The sequence below is a fragment of the Miscanthus floridulus genome, chromosome 1 (genome assembly GCF_019320115.1).
Source record: "Miscanthus floridulus cultivar M001 chromosome 1, ASM1932011v1, whole genome shotgun sequence".
Classification (NCBI taxonomy): Eukaryota; Viridiplantae; Streptophyta; class Magnoliopsida; order Poales; family Poaceae; genus Miscanthus; species Miscanthus floridulus.
Window position 1 is genome coordinate 118,870,566 of NC_089580.1, and position 16,532 is coordinate 118,887,097.

Here is a 16,532-nt window from a genome sequence, read left to right on the forward strand (position 1 = left end):
TGAGTAGTACCAAAAGATCCTCAATGGCCCATGCCCTCTTCACAAGAACGCCAAACACAAGATGAAGAACTACCTCGGCTTGGCTAAGGAATTTCAGGACAAAAAGCTAGAAGACGACGCCAACGACAGAGTTGGAGACCACCGACCACCTAGGGGTAACAACAATGCCTTCTAGGACCATGACAAGGTGGTCGCCACCATCTTTGGGGGCCTCGCCACCTCCGAAAGCAGAAGAGAACAGAAGCTCACCGCACGGTGGGTGCTCTCCATCACTATGGAAGATGACACCACCAACCCCAGTTATCGCCATGGTCCGAGGTACCCATCACCTTCAGTAGGGCTGATTAGTGGGTAGACATCCCCTACATAGGGTGTTTCCCCCTTGTCCTTGATGCAACTGTCCAGTGGTGCTGTTTAGACAGGTGCTCGTGGACGGTAGGAGCGCCCTGAATCTCCTCTTCACTGGAGCCCTAAAGGAGCTGGGCCTTGGGTTATTAGATCTCACACCCTCTGACTCCTCCTTTTGGGGTGTGGTACCTGGCAGGGCCCCCAAACTGCTTGGGGAGATCACCCTACCAGTACAGTTTAGCACGGCAAGAAACTACCGCATCGAACACATCAACTTCTATGTCACCGACTTCAACACCACCTACCACACCATACTTGGTCGGCCAGCTCTGGCCAAGTTCATGGCTATACCACACTACACTTATCTGGTGCTGAAGATGCCTTCACCTACAGGAGTTCTGGCCCTACGGGCTAACCTCTCCATCACCTACGCCTGCGAGACAGAGAGTCTCACTCTCGTCGAAGCCACCGACCTCTCCATCTAGATGGCCAGCGTGGTCACTGAAGCCAAGATGTTGCTCACCAACGACATGGAGATCCTAGAGGTGGAGCCTCCCCATGCCTCCTCCAAGTCCAAGGAAATAAAGGAGGTCGGCCTCAGCCTCGACGACCCTTCCAAGACCATGAAGATTAGGGCTCACCTTGACCCAAAATAGGAAGGCGCGCTCATCTCCTTCCTATGTACCAATGCTGATGTGTTTGCTTGGAAACCTACATACATGCTGGGGGTACCACGGGAGAAGATCGAGCACTCCTTAAATGTCTCGTCGACCACCAAACCGATCAAGCAGAAACTTCGCCGATTCGTGCTAGACAAGGAGGCTATTAGGGTAGAAATAAAATGACTCTTAGCTACAAGATTTATAAAAGAAGTGTGTCATCCTAAGTGGTTAGCAAACCCTATTCTCGTTCAAAAAAAAGAATAAGGAATGGAGAATGTGCATTGATTATACTAATATTAACAAACACAGCCCTAAAGACCTCTTCGGTTTGCCTCGGATAGATGAGGTTGTAGACTCCACTGTCGGCTATGAACTGCTCTCCTTCCTTGAGCTTCTTACATCCTTATGATAAGCCTAACTTGGGATACACTGCTCAACGATGGTTCACACTGCTCGGCAATGGTTCACAGCTGCTCGACGATGGTTCACACTACTCGGCGATGGTTCATAGCTGCTCGGCGATGGTTCACACTGCTTGGCGATGGTTCACAACTACTCAGCAACTCATCACAGTGGTTAGACCATGAGTTTGACTGCTTGGCTTTGTTCACACCTGCTCGAACAATCTCAAGACGGCATTGCACAACGAATACAAGGCGCTCGGGGACTAGCTGTGGGGGGTACGACCCCGAATACCCATGACAGACCACATGGGCTATGCTCCTAGGGGTGGCCCAGCCCATAAGACAAAGCCTTGAGGGGCATGGCACTGCTTGGCGCATCTCGCAAGACACCAAGAATATATCCTGAAGATACTACGAGATCTGTTAGGATACGTATGATCCCATGATTCCTATATTCTATTATTACTTTTTGGTTATCTCCTAGATCTAACCGACTTGTAACCCTATCCCCCAGCCTATATAAGGTGGGCAGGGACCCCCTCCAAACACACACAATATCATATGATAGCCAATATATTCCAACAGACCATAGGAGTAGGGTATTATGTCATGCTGATGGCCCAAACCTGTCTAACTCTTGTGTCTCTGTTGCCTTCTTGTTCTCGATTACACGCATCTCTGTCGATCGATCTACCTTCGTGGGATACCCCTCAGAGGACTACCGACAATATTCTATCAACAAACACCTTGTCACCTAGTTTGAATTCCTTCTTTTTTTAATCTTTTGTCATGCCACCTCTTTGTCCTCTCCTTATAGAGTTTTACATTATGATATGCCTTTTCTCACCATTCCTCTAGCTCAGAGAGTTGCATCTTTCTCTTCTTCCCAGCCGCTTCAAAGTCCATGTTCCACCTTTTTGTGGCCCATGAGCTTTGAATTCCAACTCAACAGGTAAGTGACATGTCTTCCCGCAGACGAGTTGGTATGGTGACATTCCAAGAGGTGTTTTATAAGCTATCATGTAAGCCCATAGTGTCCCATGTAACTTATCTTTCCATGCTGTCCCCCATCTCAATGATAGTCTTTTGCAGAATGTTCTTGATTTGCTTGTTTGATGTTTCTGCTTGTCCACTAGTTTGAGGATGATATGGTGTCACGACATTATGACAGACCCCATTGTTAGATAAGAATCATTGGAACCTGCTATCAATGAAGCGAGGATCTCCATCACTAATTACCATGCGTGGAACTTCGAAGCGTGGAAAGATGGTTTCGAGAACATCCTCTTAGCGTTATTGGAATCTGCAACTTGACATGGTAAGGCTTCAACCCACTTTGAGACATAGTCGACTGCCACTAGGATGTATTCTCACTATCAACATTTTGGAAATGGCCCCATGTAGTCAATTCCCCAAACATCAAAGAGTTCAAACTAGAGGTTGGTGGTGAGTGGCATAGCGTCTCTAGCATTGATATTCCCATGTTTCTGACACGGGATGCACCTCCGTATGAATTCTTTGGTGTCATCGTACATGGTTGGCTAGAAGAATCCACTTTTTCAGATCTCAGCATTAGTGTGGAATGCCCCATAATGTCCTCCATACTGTGATGAGTGGCATCTTTCAATGATCTTGATTGCTTCCTCAGTAGGAACACACCTCTTGAGCAGTCCATCGGAGCAAACTCGGAAGAGGTACGGTTCATCCCATAGGAGGAGGCGACTTTCATGAATGAGCTTCTACTTGTTTTCTCCTGGTGGTACATAACATGCAACCATAAAATTAACAATATTCGCGCACCAGGGGTCAGATCCTATGACCTTTAGGAGCATGTTGTCCCACAGAAAATCGTTGATGGGGCAGCTCCTGTGGATTCTTGAACTACATTCTTGACAAGTGATCGGCTATAGAATTTTCTATTCCTTTTTTATCTTTAATTTCTAAATCAAATTCTTGAAGCAAAGGGATCCATCTTATAAGTTGAGGCTTAGCATCTTTCTTAGTGAGGAGATATTGAAGAGCAGCATGATCAGTGTAAATAATAACTTTAGCTCCTACTAAGTAAGATCACCAAATCCGATCACCTATGTACTTTTGAGGAGTGAAAGCATTGTAGCAACTCCTGATCCATTCCTGAGTTTGGCTTTGCTCAGGGACTAGCAAAGGTTAAGTGTGGGGGAGCTTGTTGACTTGATGGTAGTTAACGTTCATCATAAACCATCAATATAACTTATATAAATGCATAAAAAGGATCACCAACATAGGTCTAGGGATTTAAACTCATAAGTTCCACAAGTTTTGGTGAATTTGTGTTTACAGGAGGATTTACTCAGAAAACCATCAAGGAGGGCCTATTCATCAAAGCAAATCACATTTATCCACAGCGAAACCGACATGGGAAGACTCTAGAAGACTCTAGAAGGCAAACCACCAAAGCAAAGGGTAGGTGGCTGCCATGTGGGGCCGGCTGGCCCCACCTATAGGCCACTCGGCCTCCTAGGCCCACCTGTCAGCCCCTCCTTCGAATGTTAGTTCTCCACCACCTCCTAGATTGCATCTATGTCATTCTTTCAAGTTAGTTTGATTTGAGGGTCTAGAATTGATGCTCTGGCCTATATATAGTAGCCCCTACCCCCCTCCCTAGAGCATCCCTAAAACCCTAATTCATATCTCTCATTCAAAGATCAAGATACACCAGGAGGATTAGGTCAAGACTCTCCAATATAGTAGATTAGTAGCTCGGGAGTGAGGGTTGAGTTGAGCTTATGCTCAAGTTCCAGATCTAGTCTTAAAGGCTTGACAAAGCCTTGTATCTTCACTTCTACATCTTGTAAGACTTATTATCAATTCATCATATTCCTATCTATATGGCTATGCTTACTTTGAATATATATCTTGCTTAGTTATGGTTATCATTACTTTTGTGTGCGGGTTCATAGAGTGCTTAGCCTACTAGTTTATCTGTTAGGCTAAGTAGCCGAGTCTCATGGAGGCATGGTGCTTATACAATGCTAAGCCTATGAGTGCACCCTGTTCTATAGTTGGGTGGTAACAGCAGGAGGTGACAACCCCATATATCCTTTGTAGTCCACTCCTAATCAAGCAGGTTCTTAAATTGTAGGACCATAGTCACGTCGGTAGAGTTATCTATTGTGGGTGCTCTACCATCTAAGCGGCGTCCCAAAGTGCACAAGAGTAGAGTTAGTCTTAGCTATAGTTAGATATTTACATACTTTGATCCTATAATAAGAATATCATATGAATCTACCTCACCCACTGTTCTCCCGAGGTGACTAGTTTACATTATCTTATAGATTTATCCCCTAAGTGTCATTAAGCATTACTCCTATCATTACATTTATCCCCTGCCCTAGCTATGTTGGTATGCTAACAGATACTCCTTTGTTACCCAATAAATTTTTATTCCATTGTTTCCCTATGGTAAAATATAAATAATGATACCTAAAATACTCCCGGTAAAATGCTACAATGGTATTCTATGCGCTTGCGGAATCCTTTATTTTCTATTTGTGTCAATAAATACCAACAAGCATTTTTTGTGTCATTGCTAGGGAAACAATTAGCATAAAGATTTAGATCATTAACATGCCACTAGCTTTAGTAGGATTACCCCTATTTTGTTGAATTGTGGAATAAGACAGGACAACAGATGTTGTTTTGACCTTCTGGTAAGCTTCCACAAGAAAAGAAGAAACATTAAAGAACCCTAGGGTGCCTGAACATTCAAGATCCATCAACATTGGAACTCTGCCATCTCACAAGTTTGTATACACAAAAATATTATTCTCTAACCATGTGTAGATTGGAGAAAAAGGTCAACATCACAAGAATACAAATCACATCTCAAGTGATGAATACAGATGCTGCACTACTCACAAATTCCATCATGTGAGTCAAGGTAAGTATGATCAAGAAAGGTGAGATAGTCTTGCTCATGGACTTTAAACTTGATGAGTAGTTATCTTTTAATTTTTTCATTCCATTACATGTTTATTTTCAATTATTCATGCATCCACTCCATTTAGTTTAAATTCTCTCATATCAAATCCACATCATATTTAATTCCTTGCATACATTTATACCACTTGGATCTTTTATTAAAAAAAGAAAATCTGTCTCACCATGATCGTGCTCTTTCATCTATATTTGAATAAATCTCTATAATGCTTTCATGCTACCTTTGTTTGCTATAGTATGCTTAAGGTTTTGAAGTATCCTCATACACCTTTTAAATTAGGCATGGTGCTTAGTCTAAACCATTTTCTTAAATCAAATTAGACGAGGTGTTTAGTTTGATTTTCAAACCAAAAGGTGTGTTGATCTTACTTCCAAAGGCTTTTTGAAATGAAGCATGGTGCTTAGGTTAAGATGCCTTTCTAAATCAAATTAGACATGGTGTCTAGGTTGATTTTTGAGCCGATAGTATGCTTTAGTAGATATTGGATATTTTATTGGATTGATCTCTGGAGGAAACTTTTAAATTCAATTTGGGTAAGTCAAGAGATGAATTCACATCAGAGATAAATCAAGGCAAGTGATGAACTCCAATAACTTTGCACAAAGAAGACCCAACTCATTCTTCATGGAAGGAAGAATACTGAGTATTAAAGTTTATTCACTTATCTTTTGTTACAAGTTATCTTTGCCTTAGACCATGCTAGAATGCAACAAACACATAAAACATGACAAAACAAAATCTATGCTAAAGTAATCCTAAAACCATCCTTTCATTAGCATAGAGGAAAATCACAAAAATTATGGACAACAACTCGTGTTTCAAATTCATTATTTTCCCTCGGGTATGTGTCTATTAACGTTTTGTAGGAAAAAATGAATAGAAGTTATGCCTGTTCAAGGTTTGGTATGAATCCACAAACCCTAAACCAAACCACCACTATAGCTGTGGAACTGGATAGACAAATCAACTAGTCATTAGTAACGTTGAAGGCAACCTAGCATTGAGCCTTTCCAGGACTCAAGCTAGGAGGCTAATGAGAAGCAGGATGCAACTCACCTCATATTAGCTAATCCAATGCTTGCTTTCATCACCTTTGAAGACACCATCTCGCACATCGTTAACAAGGACAAGACATCGAGATGACACTACATCATGGTGTACATTCTCACACTAATAGACGTCAGAAATCAATGGAGGTCTGTTGATGGTGTGTTGTAAGGCTACAACCATGGTCATGAGATAACATCCCTAAGTCATTGAATATAAAGCTTCTATGCAAGTACCAATAAGGTTCCTTCCTTGACAATCAAGATGGTTGATGTATCACTTAAAAAGAACAACTCTCTGCCATGCTGCTAGAAGATAAAGATAATTAAGGAGGAACTTGAGTTTGCATCTCCAATGGACCCCAACTTGCCAACCAAGGATCAATAAAAATCAAGAAAGGTTGATGGAAGAAGAGCATGCAATTGTCTGTATCCTCATCTCTAGGATTGGATGGTGCAAAGAAAAGCTAAAGGCAAGAAGAGGTCGAGCTCAATGGACCTAAAGCCATGAAGCCCTCATTGATAGGTACATCAGACAAGTATCCTTCAAGTATGTTTGTCACTAATCATTTTAATAAAAAGAAGGAAAACATAAGGTATATTCAACCAAGCATTATGCAACATAGAATCACATTCATAGGAGAATTCTATCATCGAAGCTAGATTTTGATGGCCTTGGAAGTTGAGGCAATTCAACACTCATGCTAAATTTACTGCCAGTTGACCAAATGCTACTTTAGGGCCGCCGGGCTAAATGCATATCCTAGTTGGCTCGGCTTTTCATGCAACAGAGCAAATGCAAACCCAATACCACTGCTGCATTTATCGTTAACCCGTCGGTAGTAGAAATCTGAACTACCAGTTTTAGTCCTAAGAGGCCTCGCTATCATTCCAACCGACGGTGGAAGTATGACACCATCGCTTCTATCGCTACGGCAGTAAAAGTGGTGACAACGATATATCAATCTATAGTAGTGTAAGACAAATGTATCTGGACATCGACATGCTACCAAAGTTTACCATCAACCAAGACAAGAACCATCAGGCCTCGTGGAATCTATGCTTTTAATGTGTTTCTTACTTTTATGAATGATGTAATAAACCAATGAATAATTGTGGAGCATATTTGTTGATTGAATTAAAATGAATGTTTATTAGTATGTTGATTGATTGAATGACCATGAAGTAATGGACATCCTTATGAACACTTGCATGAGATCGAGCTTGCTCAGATTTTGAGATTGTTGGAGTCACCATGGCATATCACTGTCGCCTACCACTAGAAGAGATCACAAGGATGACAAGACACCTAAGGTATTTCATCTGGTGAACAAGAAGTACCACCACATTTGCTAACCACCCAACTATTGCTTGCTTCTCTTACATTACCACTAGCTCATAAAGTTAATATTTTGCTTCTACATTGTATACCTTGTGTTTTGAAACTATACCTAAACTTCTATAAAACAACATACTTGAGAGATCTGGGCTGTTGAAACTCACTGGATTCAAAGATGATGGTGGAGAATGTGTGAAAGAAAAAGGCAAATACATGATAGACTAGGAAAACCTTCTACATATACTACTTGTTATTATATTGAGTTTGGTCAAACCTTGTGACCCTTGTTGAGAAACTTATCATGCTCTCAAGATCAAGATCACGTACACTCCACATATACCTACTGCTCCTACACTAGGAGTATGCAAAAACATGCTTTCTATCCACCCAAAAATGTTGTACTTCTACACTGGGGGTAAACACAAAAATATGTTTGTTAGGATTTCACCGAATAAATGCTCCAAGTTCTTGTAAGTATCTCTCTTGAAAAATCTCTGTTGTAGAAAAGAAGCATGGGCAATACAAAAGTTATTCATAAGAAAAGAGTTGAATAAGCCATGGGTACTTAGATGCCCACCTAAAAAAAGAAGAAGAAAAGAAAGAATGAATAAGATATGCCATGATTTCTTGCAAAGTGTTTCATGTTTTAAACAAGAGAGATATGTTTCAAGGAGCATAGTAGACTTTGGTTAGCCACCATATATATTCATCCACACACATGCACATCTTGATCTAAGAGTATGATATTTTTCTCCTTGGATCCTTGTTTTAACTTTACAATATATGCAATGCAAGTATGTTTTTATATTTATTCCTACCTGAGCTCCACATAAACTTTTAGAAGTAGGTAAAAAGAAGGAAAAGTCATCTATGCCTTGGTGAGGATCCAAAAATACCACATATATTGAGTGATTTGAGAGTGCCACAAAAGGAGAAGGTAAGCTATGTTTTGTTTTCAAAAATCATAAAATGTTTCTCCAATTGACTTGACTGAAGGAAGATGATGATCTATTTCAAGTTGTTCTATTCTTCAATCATCCAAAGTTTCATGGTAGACATTTTGAATCATGCATAGCATGCATGACTAGGAATAATTTTATGTTGATGTCTTGTCCTAAGGTTATGTCTTAAGTAATCCATCCTTTTATCGAGGATGAGTAAAAGCCTAAATATGGGGGAGTTTGTTGATGGTATTTAATGTCAATTATAAACCATCAATATACCCTACATAAATGATTAAAATGGATCACCAACATAGTATAATGTTTTAAACTAATGATTTCCATGAGTTTTGCTGATTTTATAACCATAGGAGGATTTAATCAGAAAATCATCAAGGTGGACCTATTCGTCGAAGTAAATCACAGTTATCCTCAACAAAATTGACTCTAGAAGATTCTAGAAGGCAAACCACCATGATAAAGCCTGTGTCACTGACATGTGGGGCTGGCTAGCCCCACTTGTAGGCCGCCCGACCTTTGGGCCCCACATGTCAGTCCCTCCTTCAAATGTCAGTTCTCCACCGCCTTAAAGGTCAAATCTATGCCATTGCTCAAGGTTGGTTTAATCCGAGGGTCTAGATTTGATGTATCCTCCTATATATATGCCTCTGTACCTCCTCTAGTAGAGCATACTAAATTCAAAAACCCTGAGCCACAATTCATATCCTCTCCATTAGGATTAGAGCCAGCAATCAAGAGAAGATTAGTCCTTCATGATAGGATCTAGTCTTTGTAATTAGAAATAAAGAGATAGAGAGTGAGGAAAGAGTTTGGAGGAAGTGCCAGCCTAGTAGTGCTCTCTCTATGGCTTGTACCATGGCGGAATCAAGTTCTATTTGAGCTTGCTTCTAAGATTTCTCTGGTAATCAACTTCTGATTCAAGTAAGTATCTTGTTTATATTGTTCATCAGGTTAGCAACTCTTTTTGAGTACTTTAATCCTTGTCAGTCTTGGGTTAGAGTAGTATTCATAGTGTAAGTGTGGTGCTTACACTCGGTTACTCGTGGATGTACCCTATATTCTGGATTGATGGTAGATTGCAAGGGTGACTATATAGCATTGTTGAGTCCTTCGTAGACCATCTCCCGTTTGTAGACTGAGTAGGATCTGGTCACTAGGAAAACATACTCTACTTGTGTTTCTCCATAGTAATATCCCTAGTTGAATAGTAGAAGACATAGCTTACTGAAGTTAGAACTAAAAAACCCTAGTGATCCTCTCTACGCTCCTATTTATCTTAAGCCTTGTTACTAATCTTGGTTAAGTTAGACTTAGTTAAATTCATGCATGTTTCCTTGAGTTCGATATTCTAAAATACTTTTTGGTGAAGTGCTACATCGGTATGCGTGCGCTTGCGGATTTATTTGTGTGCGTTTAAATATACCAACAAGCATTTATGGCACCGTTGCTAGGAAAGTGGTTGTTAACTTTGAACCTAGCTTAACCTTGTATCTTTATTCTTTTATTTTCCCTTTCTTTTACTATGGATTTGGAATCCACTACTATCCACCAGTACGCTGCACCCACAAGTGCACGCTTAGAGCCACAAAAATCTTCAAAGCCTATCCTAACACCTGGCTATGAGTTGCGCCCGTATTTAATTAACATGTTCTGGGAACAATCCTTTTTGGGTGAAGATGATAAAAATTCATGCTTCCACCTATGTGAGTTTGAGTAGACATGTGCATGCTTACACATTGTGGACATGACAGATGAAATCTTATGATGGAAGCTTTTTCTGTTCTCTTTGACGGGAAGGGCTAAACATTGGTATAATCAGACCATAGGAAGTAGGCAAGGAGATTAGGAAGCCTTGTGCTCTAGCTTTTGCTTGAATTTCTTTCCCATCTCTAGAGTAGTCAGCTTTCATTTAGTGGTTCTATGTTTTAAACAAAAAGAGAAAGAATCTCTTGGCACATCATGGGATCGATTTAATGAATTGATTAATACTGGCCCTGACCTTGCCATTCAGGACCCCATTCTTCTTCAACACTTTTATATGGGTCTTAATAGGGAAACCTCATAGTTTCTTGACATAGCTTTAGGAGGTTTGTTCTTGCATGTCTCTACCAATTTGGGGAGAAGCATTCTTGATAAAGTTTTAGAGAACACCCCATTACCTAAAGAAGGGGAAGAGAAGCTATTAGAGGTAGAATCCCAGATAGCTGAACCTGAATCTTTGCCTAACCCATCACATACTTTAGCTATCCTAAATCTTGAACCACCAAAAAAGGAAGAAACTCTAATTTTGGATTTTATGCTTGAATTTGAGGATGAACTTTTTGCCTAATATAGAAATACCTTGAATTATCATACTATGAGGAAACCCCAGAAGCCTCGGAATTTATCACCCCATGAAGAAATCTTTGACCCTTCTGAGGAAGGTTTCCTTAAAAAGACTATGAATGAGCTAGTGTCTATAATAAGCAATGAATGGTTAGAAGAATGTTGGTATTTATTAACGCACATAGAAAAAGATCCGCAAGCGCATAGATACCGCTGTAGCTTTCACCTGGAAGTATTCCAAGTATCATATCCATAGAGAAACATGTGAGATTAACTACAATCTAACTTAACTAGGAGTAACAACAAGACTTAAGATAACAGGAGTATAGAGGAGGTCACAAAGGTCTTCTAGTTCTAATGTCGGTAAGCTATGTCTTCTATTGTTTAATTCTAGGGATGTTACTAAGGGAAACACAAGCAGAGTATGTTTCCTATAGTAACTAGGTCCTGCTCGGCCTACAAATGGGAGGTGGACTACAAAGGATTCAATGAGGCTATAAGAGTCACCATTGCGAGCTACCACCGATCTAGAATATAGGGTACATCCATGAATAACTGAGTCTAAGCACCATGCTTACACTAGGAATACTACTTTAACCTATGGCCAATAGATTAAAGCACTTAAAGGTGTCGCAAACCTGAAGAACAATATAAACACGATACTTACTTGAATTAGAAGTTGATTACTAGAGAAATCTCAGACGCAAGCTCAGGTAGAACTTGAATCCACCAAGGTACAAGCCATAGAGAAAGAACCGATAGGCCGGTACTACCTCCAAACTATTCCTTCACTCTCTATCTTACTATTTCTAATTATAAGACTAGATCCTATGGAGGATTAATCTTCTCTTGATTGCTGGCTCTGATCCTGATGAGAAGGATATGAATTAGGGTTTTTGGATTGCTTCAGGGAGAGGGGTAGGGGATGCTATATATAGGGGGAGCTATCAATTTTGAGCCCTTGGATCAAACCGACTTAAAACAGCGGTGTAGATTGGACCTCCATGGCGGTGGGAAACTAATGTATGAAGCGAAGGCTAATGGGTGGACCCCATAGGCTGGCTAGCCTATAGGTGGGGCCAGCTGGCCTGTGTCTATGATAGGTGGGCCTGTCCCTCCGGTGGAAGCTTTTAGACTCCGTCTTGAGTTGTTTTCCATAGGTTTCGCGAGTCGAATCTCTTTCTAATGTTGGTTTGCTTATTTGGAGTGTATGATGGTGGTCCCAAGGGCTGACTTCTGGATAAATCCTTCTGCATTCATATATTCACCAAAGCTTATGGAATTCATTAGTTTAAACCTCTATTCCTATGTTTGGTGATGGAATTAAGTATATATAGGATATGTTGATGGTTTATGATTGATGTTAATGACCGTTGTTGATGGTAGTTAATAACCAATATAAACTATCAATTAAACATGCATAAGGGCATAAATATAATCACCAATGAATGTTTAGGGATTTAAACTAATAAATTCCACAAGTTTGGTGAATTTGTGTTTCTAGCAGTGTTTAATCAGAAAACCGCTAAGGAGGACCTAATCATCAAAGAAAAATATAGAGTTCCGCTATGGTACCTACATGGCAAGACTCTAGAAGGGTTCAGAAGCCATGTCAGCAAAGCAGAGGGCCACCCCCTGATAGGTGGGGCCACCCACCCCCCTAGGTCCACCTGTTAGCCAACTTCGTATGTCGGCCTCCCACCGCCTTTGAGGATGCATCTAGGCCGTTGCTTAAGTCGGTTTGATCCAAGGGCTTGCGTTGGACCCTTAGGGCTATATAATCTAGCCCCTGCCTTCCCCCAGGCATTAGAAGTCATCAAGTCATTTGAGAAGACAGAAACCCTAATCTCCTCAGAGCTCCTCCTCCTCCATAGCATAGCTAGTTAGGATAGATCTAAAGGGAGGCAAGCAGGACTTCACTTGGAATTCTTGATCTTGTCAAGAGCGTGGTTTGGTATAAACTTTGTACCCCTCTCTCTTTTGTTTCTCCATTATTTTTATATGCTAGTTACCATTGTTATGACAATATCAGTGTTCATCTTATTCATGTTCATTATGATGTTTAGCATATACTTTGATTATATACTTAGTATGGCTAGTTTATCATTGTGTTTATGCATAAGTTCGTATAGCGCTCACTTTGATGTACACGGGGTGGGTGGTCGACATTGTGTAAGCGTGGTGCTTACACGTTGTTTACCTATGGATACACCATATATTCTGGGTCATATGGTAGATCATAGATGTGACACTCCCATTGAGTCCTTTGTAGTCCACTCCCCAAATATAGGTGCACATAGGGTTCGATTATGAAGGTAGAACAAGCTCTGCCCTCAATCTTCCTTAGTAATATCCCTTAGGTGTAGATATTATGATGATCTTAGCCATGATTACTAGGTGTAATTTCACTAATCAAATGTATGCTTTGATTTGTAATTAAGAATGACTTAGGAATTATTCCTCTAATATTCTACCTAACTATGCTAATGCTATAGAAAGGAGTGCTCTAAGTGATTTATCATTATTATTATTTATTATATACATATCTTATTCTATGACTTATCCCTATTATGAGTAGAACATTGGTTATTGGTTATTTCTCTTTCAATAGTATAAGTTATCAATACATATCCATGCTAGACCTTTCCAGTGGTAAAAATATAAATAACGATACCTGGAATACTCTTAGGTAAAATGCTACAATGGTATATTATTTGTGCGCTTGCGGATACTTTTGATTCATAGATTTATATATTCTCTCTAGTCACATAATTAATAAAGAACTGCTTAGTGTTATTCTAGTAGTAATACTATGTAGTACCAACAAATATCTCTACATCAACACTAGGGATGACAACCTAGTAAAGCTAGGGATATAGGTTTGTGATAGGTGGCTAAGTACTTCAAACAAGTGACACGTTAAGAAATACCAACAACCATCAACAAGCTCCTCCAAGCTTAACCTTTGCCAGTCCTTGAGCAAAGCTAAACTCATCAATGGATCAGGAGTTGCTACATTGCTTTCACGCCTCAAAAGTACACATGTGTTCAATCAAGAATTTTTCTCCGAATTAGAATAAACCGATCTGACTTTCAAACTTACCCATATTACCTTCAACCATGGGGCTTCTCAGCCTTCACTTGGGTCTTAAGCAATTGAAGAACAGAACGATCAAGTCAAGCACTATATCTCAAGTTCTTTGTTCCACCATTATTCTAGAGTTTTTATAAGTTTTCAAAATAAAACTCAGAGATTCTATTGTATGACACTCTCAAGTCTCTCAATATATGTGGTATTTGTGGATCCTCACCAAGGCAATAAAGATGTTATGCCTTTTCTCTTCCTACCACTAAGGGTTATGTAGAGTTCATAGGTAGGGAGAAAGCTAGAGCATACATGTAATTCATATATTGTAAAGTCAAACAACGGATCCAAAGAGAAATGAGTCATACAATCAAATCAAGATGTGCATGTGTGTGGATATATATGGTGACTAACCTAATTCTACTTTGCTCCTTGAAAACATCTCTCTTTTGAAACTTGGAAACATTTGCTAGAGAGCAGGGGCTATCTTATTCATCTTTCTATTTTTTTCAGGCGGGCATCTAAGTACCCATTATTTTCATTATTTCAAAAATATTTGTGTCCATTTTTTCTCTCTCTTTTTTACTTGAATAACTTTTGCATAGCCCCATGCCTCTTTTCTACAACAAAACTTTAGAGAGATACAAATAAGAACTTGGAGTATTTATTTGGTGGATGGAAAACCTAATAAGCTTGTTTTTGTGTTCACCCCTAGTATAGGAGTAGAACATTTTTTGGTGGATCTAGATGGAAGACATGTTTTTGCACCTACCTCCAGTGTAGGAGTAGTGCATATTTGGGTGGTGTGTACATGATCTTAATTTTAAGAACATGATAAACCTCTCATAAGGCTCAACAAATCTTAACAAAACTCAATGCAAAAGCAAGCAGCATATATGTGGAAGTTTTCCTAGCCTACACAACAAAACTCATCATGTAGCATTTTTATTTTTCTTCAAAAAGTTAATCTCTAGAACTTTAGTGTGACTTGGAACAACATAAATAGCAGCTCAGACCTTCTCATATCATATCCGTCAATTACCTAGACTTAGATCATGCATATGCTACCCACGAGTTTCAAGTTCAGAGTAAATCTTTATTTTAAAACAGTTTTATCCAAAACTCGGGAGAATTCACGGCTGAAAACTAGGTACTTGAAAGGAATTATAGCAGAGCAACTATTCATCATTTCCATCTAACAAATTATTCAGAGTCCTCTTTATTTATTCTGCTCTTAAAAATCAAACTTAAAGCTAGACACACTCTTTTTATTTTGTTTTTATTTCTAGATCGCACGTTATTACTATAGATAACTAATGCAAAGATAAATTTTTATTTTGTTTTTAGTTATGCATCTTTTTTAACATAATAACTAAAACAAATAAAATAAAACAAAGGGGAAAGAAATACTTACCAGGATACATGGGTGATGCCCTTCCCCCAAGCTAGCTCTTTTGGTGAGGGTTCGGTGTTTTAAGTCCTTTAAACCGGACTTCTCCTTGTGAATTTCATTGATCGAGTACCTTGGTATGCTCTGAAGACTAGGATTCCTATGGTGGTGCCTCCAATGATGATGTCACCTTCTTCTGCCAAACCCGTCTTGGTTTTGAGTTTTGATTTTGGTTTTGATAGGTTTAGAACTTTCACTTGTAGAAATTAGGGAATCGACTATCCTCCCCACACTTTGCTTGAAGTCTATGCTACTCATAAAGACAAGGTAGAGATCAAGTGCATGGGCTCTATTGGTGAAAAAACACCAACAGAGCCAAAACTTTACTTATTCTTCTCTAACCTTAGGCACATTGAAGTTTATATGCTTGTTCATTTATATCATGGGTGATAAGATCAGAAGATTGGACATGAATGTAGCATTTAAATACATTTAGCAAAAAGGTTGAGTTACTTAACCTATGAAAGAATTGTCTATCTTTACATAATGTATCAATCTTTACATAATTATGACCATCATCTTCCAGAGATAAGATGGCACTTTTTAGCTCATTTGGTTAAGGCTATGAGACCAAGAAAGTGGTGCTAGGAACAAGCTTAAAGAACTAAACATGTTGAGTTAATCAGGTTGGATCAAGTAAGTTGTAACTCGAACATGTTAGTTTCTTATTTATGTGTGTACTAGAATCAAGGAAAATTTCTTTAAATAATGACCATTTACCTTATGATGTTACCTTTGTCATTGGAGCGTAATGACACCATATGACAAAGGGTAGATGACTCATGATGGTCCTTCCCTTTTGCTTGAAGTTTTCCTTGTTCGGCTAGCCTTGCATCTTGAGTTGTTCATGAGCTTCTTGTCTCCTAGATTGCACCCCTTTCTTTCTTATTCTTTTGTCATGCCATCTTTTTGCTCTTTGATCCTTGACATTC